The following is a 13,523-nucleotide window of genomic DNA, read 5'->3' on the forward strand; positions in this document are numbered from 1 at the left end:
TGGGTGTGGCCCTGGCTGGTCCGCCGGTGGGTGGCGGCCGGTTGGCCGGGGTGTTGGGGGCTGAGGGGGATGCGCTGTAGCGGGGGTATGCGGTGCGGGGATGGGCACATCCATACGGCCGGTGTCACTGTGTCGTACCAGGGGGGCTGGGAATTCTACATTTAAGATGCTGATGGGTTTGCTCCACTGTTTCCTGTCGGGGTCATACTAATTTGCAGCGAGTGGGATATGGGGCAGAGATACAGTAAGGGGTGGTGCACAGCCAAATATGAAATAAAAGATCTATTCATTGTGGAAGGCAAAGCAAAAATGGACATTGTTATAATCTGCCCAGATCCCATTAGCGAGGGACAATTGTACTTGAGGAACATGAGCTCCCTAATGAGAGGGGGTGGGACAATCATTAGCAGTCCAGCTGTATAAATAGAGCTGGCCAGTGTGGTACCGGACAGAGAGGGAACCAGGAGTAAATTACTGGCCTTGTGTACATATTCTTGGAAACAAAGTTACTTTCTGCCTGACTCCACAAACTAGTAAACTAGTGCTTTTTTCATAGAATTTACAGTGCAGAAGGAGGCCATTCGGCCCATCGATTGTTCGTGGCACTCACAAAAGACATGTTAAGGCACGAGGGAATATGACACGCCTGGATGGTATTTATTTTAACGTAAGAAATCTTGACTGTGAGGCGAATGAATTGAGGGCATTGACCAACAGATGCTTGCATGATAATATTAATGCAACAGAGACATGGTTAGGTGGGGTGGGGTGGGGCTATGTGGCAGGACTGGCAGCTCTGTATTCTGGGGGATAGAATCTTTAGGCCAGTCAGGGTGTGTAAAGGAAGAACTTTGCCCTGAGTGTACAATAGGCTCCGAAACATTTAGTCAGCGGTAGTCCGACAGATATGGCAAATTGCAGATAGGTGTAAAAATAATAGGGTAATAATAGTGGGGGATTACAACTTCCCCAATATCTGTTTAAATGTATGTTTATTGACGTTTTCAAGTTTTTACAAATTTCGGAACAAAACAAGAAATCAGAGAAAAAGCGATAGGTATTAATGTATAGCAGGTACAGCCTATTATATAAGGAACTGCAAACATAGGAGCAAACAAGCGACAATGAGTTAGCGACAATATTCCCAACGTGTTCCTCTCACCGACATACCTGTTCTGCACCAAAGTAGGATACAGTCAACAGCAGAGAGATACATCATTTGAATGGAAATAACAGAAGGAGAAAAGCAGAATTAAGGAGGAATTATATTTGTACCCCACAATGCAATCCAAATCCCATTCAGGCCCAGCATGAACAGACAGCCATCATAACATGACAAAGCTGCTAAAAAGGGACAGGCAGTCACACGCCGAAGAAAATCTCAGACATCAGACCCAGAGCCTCCAATAGAAAATTAAGAAATGAATAAAGACCCGAGCTAACAGACCCCACCCACCGATTCAAAGTCCCAAGGGGGGAAAGATAACCAGACCATCAGGCAAACAACACCAGCTAAGGGGAACAAGAGGCTAACATTGGGGCCTGAGGATGAAGTCAGGATATCCTTCGGCCCCAGCTGGAGAAGGGGAACTCCATCCCACCGAACAGGGGGCCGACAGGGCATCCTTGGAGGGAGGAGTGTGGAAGGGAGAGATAGCCCACCCCCCCCCCCCCCCCCCCAGAACCAGGGAAAACACCCAACAACCAGGATCACCCAAGAAAAAGGCCAGGCGTACCAGAGGACAAACGAAACGGGCCGACGCCTAACCAACCACAGCACTGAGACCAGGCATATTCACAGAATCCCTCAGTGAACTTCACCTCAGGCACTTCATGGTAAAATCAAATGCAAGGTGAGGGACACAAAGGAAATATCGCCTCTGGGGTCTCTCAGAAAGATGAAAAAAGGTGGAGCAGTTGAGCAATAACCACCGGAACTAATCAATCGGATAACAAGATTTCTTGAGCCACCGCCGGATGCACTCCAATGAGGACGTGAGTCAGCCATCTAAACCGCAAAGGGACTTCACCCCCCCCCCCCCCCCCCCCCCCAGGGAAAGGAAACAGGATGAATTAAAGCACAGCACATGATCCATGCCAAAATCATCACAAGACCCGGGTACCACACCCAGTCTCTCCAGGCTCACATCCCGGGTGCCCTCACAGAGGGCACCCCCTGCTCCTTGAGAATAACAGAATACTGACTAATGCACTAACTCCCTCACAGAGTGCACCCCCTGCTCCTTGAGAATAACAGAATACTGACTAAGGCACCAACTCCCTCACAGAGGGCACCCCCTGCTCCTTGAGGATAACAGAATACTGACTAAGGCACTAACTCCATCAGGGAGTGCACCCCCTGCTCCTTGAGAATAACAGAATACTGACTAAGGCACCAACTCCCTCACAGAGGGCACCCCCTGCTCCTTGAGGATAACAGAATACTGACTAAGGCACCAGCTCCCTCAGGGAGTGCACCCCCTGCTCCTTGAGGATACCAGAATACTGACTAAGGCACTAACTCCCTCACAGAGGGCACCCCCTGCTCCTTGAGGATAACAGAATACTGACTAAGGCACCAGCTCCCTCACAGAATGCACCCCCTGCTCCTTGAGGATACCAGAATACTGACTAAGGCACCAGCTCAGGCCTCGTCCAGCGTTGAATGAAAATGAAACTCGGGAGAACGTGAGTCCAGGACATTCCTCGTAGCGCCAATCCTTACAACCCTGGTTGGGACTGGTTTTTACCAAACCAGCCCCAACACAGGACAAGGCAAATCTCTCACCTTTGCAAATATAAGGAGGGATTCAAACTGTCCATGGCCAGCAGGGGACACCCAAAACCTGGTTCCAAACCGACTGCATATGCCATTGGATGCTCCCCAATATTCTGCTGGCATTGAAGCCTTTTACTGGATCCTCTCTATCGTACCCCGTTTCTGTTAAACTAGCTGCCTTCATTTCTATTGAGGCTCCCCCAGCCATGACTTAGGGGTCGCGAAGTGTGGAACGGATTGCGGCGCTTCGACATAATAAGTTTTAACTCCTCTACTTCGTCAAAGCCATTTAAAATTTGATTTTTGACCTGCGCTTTCAAAGAATGAGTTTGCATTCATGGTGGGTTCGAACACTCCAATTTCCTTGTCAATGCCGGAGGGTTGTGTCATCGTGTGTGGAGTTACTTAATTAACAATGTTGTTCTGTCAATCCCGTCGGCTTGTGGTGAGCGGCTTCATAGGGATGAGGGGTATGTTTGATGGCTGTAGTCGTCCTGTGGCTCGGAATGGGAATGGCTCTCCCCAGTTGTTGTCAGGTTCAGCCACCACATATTTGCATGTTCCTTCCTCCAAATCCTCCCAATCTACCCCGCATTAATTGTCCCCGGATTTGGTGGTGAATGCGCACATTACCCCTTTTAATGTTTATCCTAATTTTAATTTTCCAATCTCATGCAGGTTTTTGGAGTGGTCTGTTGTGTGGGCCCTATTGTCCTTTCCTGCTTTGTGCATGCCTTTCACTGCAGCCTACAGGTCACTGCATTTCTTTTAAAATTCTTCTACCTGTTGCAGCACTGTATTGCTCTCACTGACAGCGTGCTGTGCCTTTTGGTAGGCTTTGTCACACTGAGCTTGGAACTGGTTCATGTGTGGTTAGTGTGGTTCCTCTCTTCCCCTAGGCCTACTCTATTTCTAATTTCTGGATGCGCACTGTAGCACCAATCATATCTTGCTTTAATTATGTTGAATCTTGTTTTAATTGTGTCATCTCCACCTCTCTTCTACAGAGCTGTTCTCGGCAACTGGTAATTATTTATTTATTTTTTCCATAAATTTAGAGAACCCAATTCATTTTTTCCAATTAAGGGGCAATTTAGCATGGCCAATCCACCTAGCCTGCTCATCTTTTTGGGTTGTGGGGGCGAAACCCACGCAAACATGGGGAGAATGTGCAAACTCCACACGGACAGTGACCCAGAGCCAGGATCGAACCTGGGACCTCGGTGCCGTGAGGCGGCAGGGCTAACCCACTGTGCCACCATACTGCCCCAACTGGCAATTATAAATGTCTCACTGAGCTTGGAAGTCCATTTATCTATGTCTTGAAATGAAAATCGCTTATTGTCACGAGTAGGCTTCAAATGAAGTTACTGTGAAAAGCCCATAGTCGCCACATTCCGGTGCCTGTTCGGAGAGGCTGTTACGGGAATCGAACCATGCTGCTGGCCTGCTTGGCCTGCTTTCAAAGCCAGCGATTTAGCGTTGTGCTAAACAGCCCCTTTATGGGTATGGCTCCAATAATGTTTCCCTTTGGATCCCAGATCTGATATCGGAGTGTCATCCCACTTCACCCACTTGTGCCATTTCTTATTAAGGTAACTGAGGGGGTCTCTTCCCATTTGGCGCGACTGGCTATGCCTATTTTACTTTCTCAAAGGTTCATCGCAGGTGTGTTGGGGTAGGGGTCCTGTTTTCAATAAATTCCCAGAGTTTACGCAACTCCCTTGACTATCCCAGCTCTAAATACGTAGTTTGTGGACCTTGTGTTATAGACATCTGGGGCTGGATTCTCCGCCCCGCCGCACCACTTTTCTGCCCCGCCCCGCCGGCGGGATTCTCCGTTACACCGGCCGGTCAATGGAGTTTCCCATTTTGGGGCAGGCCCACGTCGTCGGGAAACCAGCAGGCGCCGGCAAAATGGACAATCACGAGGTGGAGAATCCCCCCCGGTATATTGGCCCAGTTTACTGGTCGAAATCTCTATTGTCCTTCACTCGCTTAAGACTGACCTAACGTGGAGCATTTGCCCTCTTAATTCAGGCGCAGAAGGAGTGTTGGATAATACAATGTTGATAGGATCCAATTAAGAGCAACAAGTAACTTGTTATCGAATGCCCACCAAAGTGGTGCCAATGTTGTATCAGTAAAATCTGATACTACAACCTGTGTATTGACCAAACGTTTTAGCCAGATGTCTTTATTAGTGAGCAAAACAAAGGATGATACATGTATAAAGTCAGAACAATTTTATTGAACAACAATATTTACCCTTAAATTAACCTAAAACCATTTAGAACATAGAACAGTACAGCACAGAACAGGCCCTTCGGCCCTCAATGTTGTGCCGAGCCATGATTACCCTACTCAAACCCACATATCTACCTTATACCCGTAACCCAACAACCCCCCCTGAACCTTACTTTTTTATTAGGACACTACGGGCAATTTAGCATGGCCAATCCACCTAACCCGCACATCTTTGGACTGTGGGAGGAAACCGGAGCACCCGGAGGAAACCCACGCACACAGGGGGAGGACATGCAGACTCCACACAGACAGTGACCCAGCCGGGAATCGAACCTGGGACCCTGGAGCTGTGAAGCATTTATGCTAACCACCATGCTACTGTGCTGCCCATACTAAAGATTTCCAAGATTCATTATACTGCCCGTATTGATGGATTCAGTTAAGTTGTGAGTCTGATTCTCTGCAACTCTCAGGTCCATTGTTGTGAAGGAGGGTCTCATTAGTTGCTTCCTTCCTTCTCTGGTCAGTCTTCTGGATGGTCAAGGTCACCTGCATGTCGAGCCTTCTCTACGATGTGTCTTGATCCCCTCCCTTCTTGCCTTTCCAGAAACTTCTCTGGCTTTCAGGCAATGAGGCCTCAGGAAGAACAAAGAGCACAAAGAAAAATTACAGCACAGGAACAGGCCCTTCGGCCCTCCAAGCCTGTGCCAAACCAGATCCTCTATCTAAAACTGTCGGCTATTTTCTAAGGATCTGTATCCCTGCCCATTCATGTATCTGTCTAGATACATCTTAAATGACGCTATCGTGCCCGCCTCTACCACCTTCGCCGGCAATGCGTTCCAGGCACCCACCACCCTCTGCATAAAGAACTTTCCATTCATATCTCTCTTAAACTTTTCCCCTCTCACCTTGAACTCATGATCGCTAGTAATTGAATCCCCCACTCTGGGAAAAAGCTTCTTGCTATCCACCCTGTCTATACCTCTTATGATTTTGTAGACCTCAATGAGGTCCCCCCTCAACCTCCGTCTTTCTAATGAAAATAATCCTCATCTACTCAACCTCTCTTCATAGCTAGCGCCCTCCATACCAGGCAACATCCTGGTGAACCTCCTCTGCATCTTCTCCAAAGCATCCACATCCTTTTTGTAATGTGGCGACCAGAACTGCACGCAGTATTCCAAATGTGGCCGAAGCAAGTCTTATACAACTGTAACATGACCTGCCAACTCTTGTACTCAATACCCCTTCCGATGAAGGAAAGCATGCCGTATGCCTTCTTGACCACTCTATTGACCTGCGCAGCCACCTTCAGGGTACAATGGACCTGAACACCCAGATCTCTCTGGACATCAATTATCCCCAGGGCTTTTTCATTTACCGTATAGTTCGCTCTTGAATTGGATCTTCCAAAATGCATCACCTCACATTTGCCCGGATTGAACTCCATCTGCCATTTCTCTGCCCAACTCTCCAATCTATATTCTGCTGTATTATCTGACAGTCCCCTTCACTATCTGCTACTCCACCAACCTTAGTGTCATCTGCAAACTTGCTAATCAGACCACCTATACCTTCCTCCAGATCATTTATATCACAAACAACAGTGGTCCGAGCACGGATCCCTGTGGAACACCACTGGTCACAGTTCTCCATTTTGAGAAACTCCCTTCCACTACTACTCTCTGTCTCCTGTTGCCCAGCCAGTTCTTTATCCATCCAGCTAGTACACCCTGGACCCCATGAGACTTCACTTTCTCCAGCAGCCTACCATGGGGCACCTTATTAAGTGCCTTACTGAAGTCCATGTATATGACATCTACAGCCCTTCCCTCATCAATCAAGTTTGTCACTTCGTCAAATAATTCTATTAAGTTGGTAAGACATGACCTTCCCTGCACAAAACCATGTTGCCTATCACTGATAAGCCCATTTTCTTCCAAATGAGAATAGATCATATCCCTTAGTATCTTCTCCAGCAGCTTCCCTACCACTGACGTCAGGATCACCATTCTATAATTACCTGGATTATCCCTGCTACCCTTCTTAAACAAGGGGACAACATTAGGAATTCTCCAGTCCTCCAGTACCTCACCTGTGTTCAAGGATGCTTCAAATATATCTGTTAAGGCCCCAGCTATTTCCTCGCTCACTTTCTTCAGTAACCTGGGATAGATCCCATCCAGACCTGGGGACTTGTCACCTTAATGCCTTTTAGAATACCCAACATATTCTCCCTCCTTATGCCAACTTGACCGAGAGTAATCAAACATCCATTCCTAACCTCAACATCCGTCATGTCCCTCTCGGTGAATACCGATGAAAAGTACTCATTAAGAATCTCACCCATTTTCTCTGACTCCACGCATAACTTTCCTCCTTTGTCCTTGAGTGGGCCACCTTTCTCTAGTTACCCTCTTGCTCCTTATATATGAATAAAAGGCTTTGGGATTTTCCTTAACTCTGTTTGCTAAAGATATTTCATGACCCCTTTTACCCCTCTTGATTCCTCGTTTCAGATTGGTCCCGATATTCTTCCAAAGCTTCGTCTTTCTTCAGTCGCCTAGACCTTATGTATGCTACCTCTTTCCTCTTAGCTAGTCTCACAATTTCATCTGTCATCCATGGTTCCCTAATCTTGCCATTTCTATCCCTCATTTTCACAGGGACATGTATGTCCTGCACTCTAATCAACCTCTCTTTAAAAGCCTCCCACATATCAAATGTGGATTTACCTTCAAACAGCTGCTCCCAATCCACAATCCCCAGCTCCTGCCAAATTTTGGTACAGTTGGCCTTCACCCAATTTAGCACTCTTCCTTTAGGACCACTCTCATCTTTGTCCATGAGTATTCTGAAACTTACGGAATTGTGATCACTATTCCCAAAGTAATCACCGACTGAAACTTCAACCACCTGGCCGGGATCATTCCCCAATACCAGGTCCAGTATGGCCCCTTCCCGAGTTGAATTATTTACATACTGCTCCAGAAAGCCCTCCTGGATGCTCCTTACAAATTCTGCTCCATCTAGACCTCTGACATTAAGTGTATCCCAGTCAATGTTGGGAAAATTAAAATCTCCTACCACCACCACCCTGTTGTTCCTACATCTTTCCATAATCTGTTTACATATTTGTACCTCTATCTTACATTCTCTGTTGGGAGGTCTGTAGTACAACCCCAACATTGTTACCGCACCCTTCCTATTTCTGAGCTCTGCCTATATTGCCTCACTGCTCGAGTCCTCCATAGTGCCCTCCTTCAGCAGGGCTGTGATATCCTCTCTGACTAGTAATGTAACTCCTCCACCCTTTTTACCTCCCTCTCTATCCCGCCTGAGGCATTGATATCCTGGGATATTTAGTTGCCAATCATGCCCTTCCCTCAACCAAGTTTCAGTAATAGCAATAACATCATACTCCCAGGTACTAATCCAAGCCCTAAGTTCATCTGCCTTACCTACTACACTTCTTGCATTAAAACAAATGCACCTCAGATGACCGGTCCCTTTGCGTTCATCATCTGCTCCCAGCCTACTCTTCCCCTTAGTCACGCTGACTTCATAATCTAGTTCCTTACAGGCTTTAGTTACTACCTCCTTACTGTCCACTAACCTCCTCATTTGGTTCCCATCCCCCTGCCACATTAGTTTAAACCCTCCCCAACAGCGTTAGCAAAAGCACCCCCAAGGACATTGGTTCCAGTCCGGCCCAGGTGTAAACAGTCCAATTTGTAGCAGTCCCACCTCCCCCAGAACCGGTCCCAATGTCCCAAAAATCTGAACCCCTCCCTCCTACACCATCTCTCAAGCCACACATTCATCCTGCCTATTCTTTCATTTCTACTCTGACTACCATGTGGCACTGGTAGCAATCCTGAGATTACTACCTCTCAGGTCTGACTTTTTAACTTGACTCCTAACTCCCTAAATTCAGCTTGTAGGACCTCATCCTGTTTTTTACCTATATCATTGGTGCATATATGCACTACGACAACTGGCTGTTCACCCATCCCTTCAAAATGTTCTGCAGCCTATCTGAGACATCCCTGACCCATGCAGCTGGGAGGCAACATACCATTCGGGAGTCTCGTTTTCGACCACAGAACCGCCTATCTACTCCCCTTGCAATTGAATCCCCTATGACTATAGCCCTTCCACTCTTTTTCCCACCCTTCTGTACAGCAGAGCCAGCCACGGTGCCATGAACCTGGCTACTACTGCCGTCCCCTGGTGAGCCATCTCCCCCAACAGTAAGCAAAACAGTATCCCTGTTTTGGAGGGAGATGACCGCAGGGGACACCTGCACTGCCTTCCTGCTTTTTCTCTGTCTTTTGGTCACCCATTCCCTTTCTCCCTCAGCAATCCTAATCTGTGGTATGACCAATTCACTAAACGTGTTATCCACGACCTCCTCAGCATCACGGATGCTCCAAAGTGAGTCCGTCCGCAGCTCCAGGGCCATCATGCGGTCTAACAAGAGCTGGACATACGTCTGCATGCGAAGGAGCCAGGGAAATCAGCCACGTCCCTGAGCTCCCACATTGAGCAAGAGGAGCATAACACGAGTCTGAAATCTCCTGCCATTTTTAATCTTAACTTAGTCCAACTATAATATCAAATAATAGATAAATTAAAAAGGAAAAAAAATCAAAAATTATTACCAATCACACGATTAAAAAAAGCAATAGAAAAACCTTACCTTATCAACACACCTCAGGGAAAAGAAAATCTACTTACCAGTCACCAGCCAATCACTTACCTGCTGGCTGTGATGTCACGGTTCAACTTCTTTCTACTTCTACCTGCCCTCGAGTCTCCCTCTTGATCTTTACTTGGCTGGGATCCTTAGAGTGATTATTATTTTTTGGTTGGAGGAGGAGGTAAGGAGGGAAACACTGAAGAAGTGTTTGGGGTTTAACTGTCACTTGACAACGGCTCCTGCACAAACCACTTTCTGGATACAATGACCGCAATGCGCTGATGCAAATTTTCCCTGCAACAGCCAATCAGCAGCTCCGCTCTGCTGCCCTCTGCTGGATGCTTGCCTTCACTTGAACACGGAAGGTGTCTTGCTCAGGTACACCTTCTGGATACAGTGACCGCAATGCACTAATGCAAAGTTTCCCCGCAACAGCCAATCAGCGGCTCTGCTCTACTGCCCTCTGTTGGATGCTTGTCTTCACTTGAACACGGAAGTTGTCTTGCTCAGATACACCTTCTGGATACAGTGACCGCAATGCACTAATGCAAATTTTCCCCGCAACAGCCAATCAGCCGCTCCGTTCTGCTGTCCTCTGCTGGATGCTTGCCTTCACTTGAAAATGGAAGGTGTCTTGCTCAGGTACACCTTCTGGATACAATGACCGCAATGCACTGATGCAAATGTTCCCCACAACAGCCAATCAGCGGCTTCGCTCTGCTGCCCTCTGCTGGATCATAGAATTTACAGTCCAGAAGGAGGCCATTCGGCCCATCGAGTCTGCACCAGCTCTTGGAAAGAGCACCCTACCCAAGGTCAACACCTCCACCGTATCCCCATAACCCAGTAACCCCACCCAACACTAAGGGCAATTTTGGACACTAAGGGCAATTTATCATGGCCAATCCACCTAAACTGCACATCTTTTTACTTGCCTTTGGATCTTTGGATCTTTGAATGCTTGCCTTCACTTGAACTCGGAGGGTCTCTTGCTCAGGTACACCTACTGGGTACAGTGACCTCAATGCACTGATGTAAGTTTTACCCGCAACAGCCAATCAGCAGCTCCCTCTTCTGCCCTCTGCTGGATCCCAACATCCAGTGAATTAGATGATGATAGCTTGACAGGGCCACGGCCCACCCGCAGGTGTCCATCTCTGGTGGTGTTTCTTGCATGTAATCAATGCCATATAAAGTAATGGCAGGAACTCTGGGTGCCAGAAAACCTGGCTCGATCTGGGCAACCCAAAAAAATCGGTGCATATCAATAAAATCGATGATCTCCTGATGCGTGATTGACAGGGCAGATCCAGACATGTCCTGGCAGTTTGTCCATGTGTTGAGTAGTTGACTTTTGACAAGTCTGAATTCTCACCACCCTGCCTGAGGTTGACTGCAGTTTGATTCAAAATGTCCAATATTATCGGGCTAAAATCCAGGCCCTGCTAGGTGTACCACAACACTCTGCTTTATTTTTGCGGTGATATTGATAAAACCTCATAGATTGACAGGACATTCTCCAGAAAGGGCCATTGTTAAAGAAAATCTGCGCAGGGGAAGCATCCATTTTCCAGATTGGTCCCTTCAGACAACTCTGGCAACAAAGAATCAGATTTCAGATTTTGATAAATCACAAGCCAAGGCCCCATGTGGTGGCCTTAAGGTGACTGGAATTTCTTGTGATCGTGTGCAGCATCGTATGATTGTATGTACCCAGTTGTCTTTGCATTACTATATGTCTGCATTTTCCAACACTTGGCCCATAGCCTGGATGTTATGGCAGTGCAAGGGAACAACAAAATTCCGCTTAAATGTTAAATGTTGTTCACAGCAAATTACACCTGAAAGGTCCAGCATTCTGGTCTCTAAATATTTCGAGAAATAGCAATGGATCATGGCCGTTGTAAGTAATTCTTCCTGATAATTTGTTGGTGGCATGAATTTCAAAAAGTTCAAATGCCATCAGCAGGCACTACACTTTTTCGACAGTGGAATATTGTTTTTTTTTAATAAACATTTTATTGAGGTATTTTCAGTATAGTAACAACAACAAAATAAACAGCATACATGAAACCATAAACATAGTAGAAAAGCCATTTACCTTTCATACAGGTCCCTTATTGACCCCCTACTCTAAACTACACGCACACCCCCCCCCCCCCGCCCCCCCCCCCCCCCCCCTCGCCCCCCCCCCCCCCCCCCCCCCGGCCCCCAGTCTCCTGACGATTAATTTCCCGCAAATAAGTCGACGAACGGTTGCCACCACCGGGTGAACCTGAACAGTGACCCTCTCAAGGCGAACTTGATTTTCTCCAAACAGAGAAAGCTAGCCAGGTCTCCGACTTCGGGGGCTTTGAGTCCCTCCAAGCTACGAGTATCCGTCTCCGGGCTACCAGGGAAGCATTGAATTCACTTGAAATCAATTATGGATCCAGGAAAGGCTTGGATTGTTTTAGTCTATAAAACCCATCTGACATAGACCCACTCTCATCAATAATGCCACCCCATTCGTGGGCACTTGTTGTGTATCTGTTTGATTTGCTACTGTGATGATTCCATCAAATCACTTGTGATGCAAAACTATTAAAGTTGCATCTCTGATTTTGCTCCAACTTTCAGCGCCTGGCCCTGTTCTCCCCCTCTTACCCCCCCCCCCCCCCCATCCTTTGCCGATGTCTTGGTTTCAGTCATCATGGTTGCAGTCCTTGCTCTCTCTGCATTGCCAAATCCCACATTTTGGTACTAATTATGAATTTGAAACTTGGGGAGTGTGGCCACATGTTCTTCCACATGTGGTGTTGTACCTGATGTTCTGTAGGCTGGCCTCGTGTCCCAAAGGCAAAACAAGGCAAGTATAGAATCACAGCCTCTGCAAAACCACAGCCTCTGCTTTGATCTATCATGGGCCCATCTGTTGGTTAATATATTCTGTGTGTGGGATTTGTTTTAGGCGTGTTTACAAATTCGCTCCTGTAGCTGTAATGGGCTTTGCACTGCTGCTCAGCTTTGAACCTGCTCTTCTGCTCCTGCGTTGCTGACTGATCCATGCTGTGATTGTTGTCTTTCGGCTCAACTGAAGTTGATCTCATCCGTATTTCTATTTATTTTCTTCTCGCCTCCCATTTGTATTATTGGTATAACTATGGATGGATTTTAGGTTTAAAATATTGCCTATCCCCACAACCCTAGCAACTTGTACCTTCAGTTATATCACGTAATGCCATTTTGTGGGCTTATGAATGTCATCCAATGACTTGGGCCACAAGTTAGGCAAATTATTTTCTTTAAAATATTTTCATTGGCATTTTCAGTTTTACAGACATTGCAGTTTGAGTTTCTTTACTGTACAGTACAAAAGTTTTTCTTATGTCTGTCTATTTAGTTTGTCATTGTCTGACTCGGGTGCTATCCTCCTTAGCCCTCCCACTTCCATGCCTCCCTGCACATTCGGGATGTGTTCCCCCTCCTCCTCAGCTTCCCCCTTTTTTTCCCCATTAATTTTGGCCGTGTCCACCTTGTAAATGGGTTTGGGGGGCAGGGTTACCCCCTCCCTCTCTCTTCGCAATGTTCCTTTTATCCCCCCCCCTCCCCATGGGTTGTGAGAAATTCCGATCGGTCTGCCAGCCAGTCTACAGCTGTGGGTGGTGCTGCTGATTGCCAGCCAAACAGGATTCTCTGGCATGTGATTAGGGAGCAGAAGCTAGGGCGTTAGCCCTCTTCCCTGCTAGGGTGTTAGCTGTCTTCCCCTTCCCTCGCTATGTGTAGCTCTGGCTGCTCTGATACGTCGAAGTT

The sequence above is a fragment of the Scyliorhinus canicula genome, chromosome 12 (assembly GCF_902713615.1).
Source record: "Scyliorhinus canicula chromosome 12, sScyCan1.1, whole genome shotgun sequence".
In the NCBI taxonomy this organism is placed as follows: domain Eukaryota; kingdom Metazoa; phylum Chordata; class Chondrichthyes; order Carcharhiniformes; family Scyliorhinidae; genus Scyliorhinus; species Scyliorhinus canicula.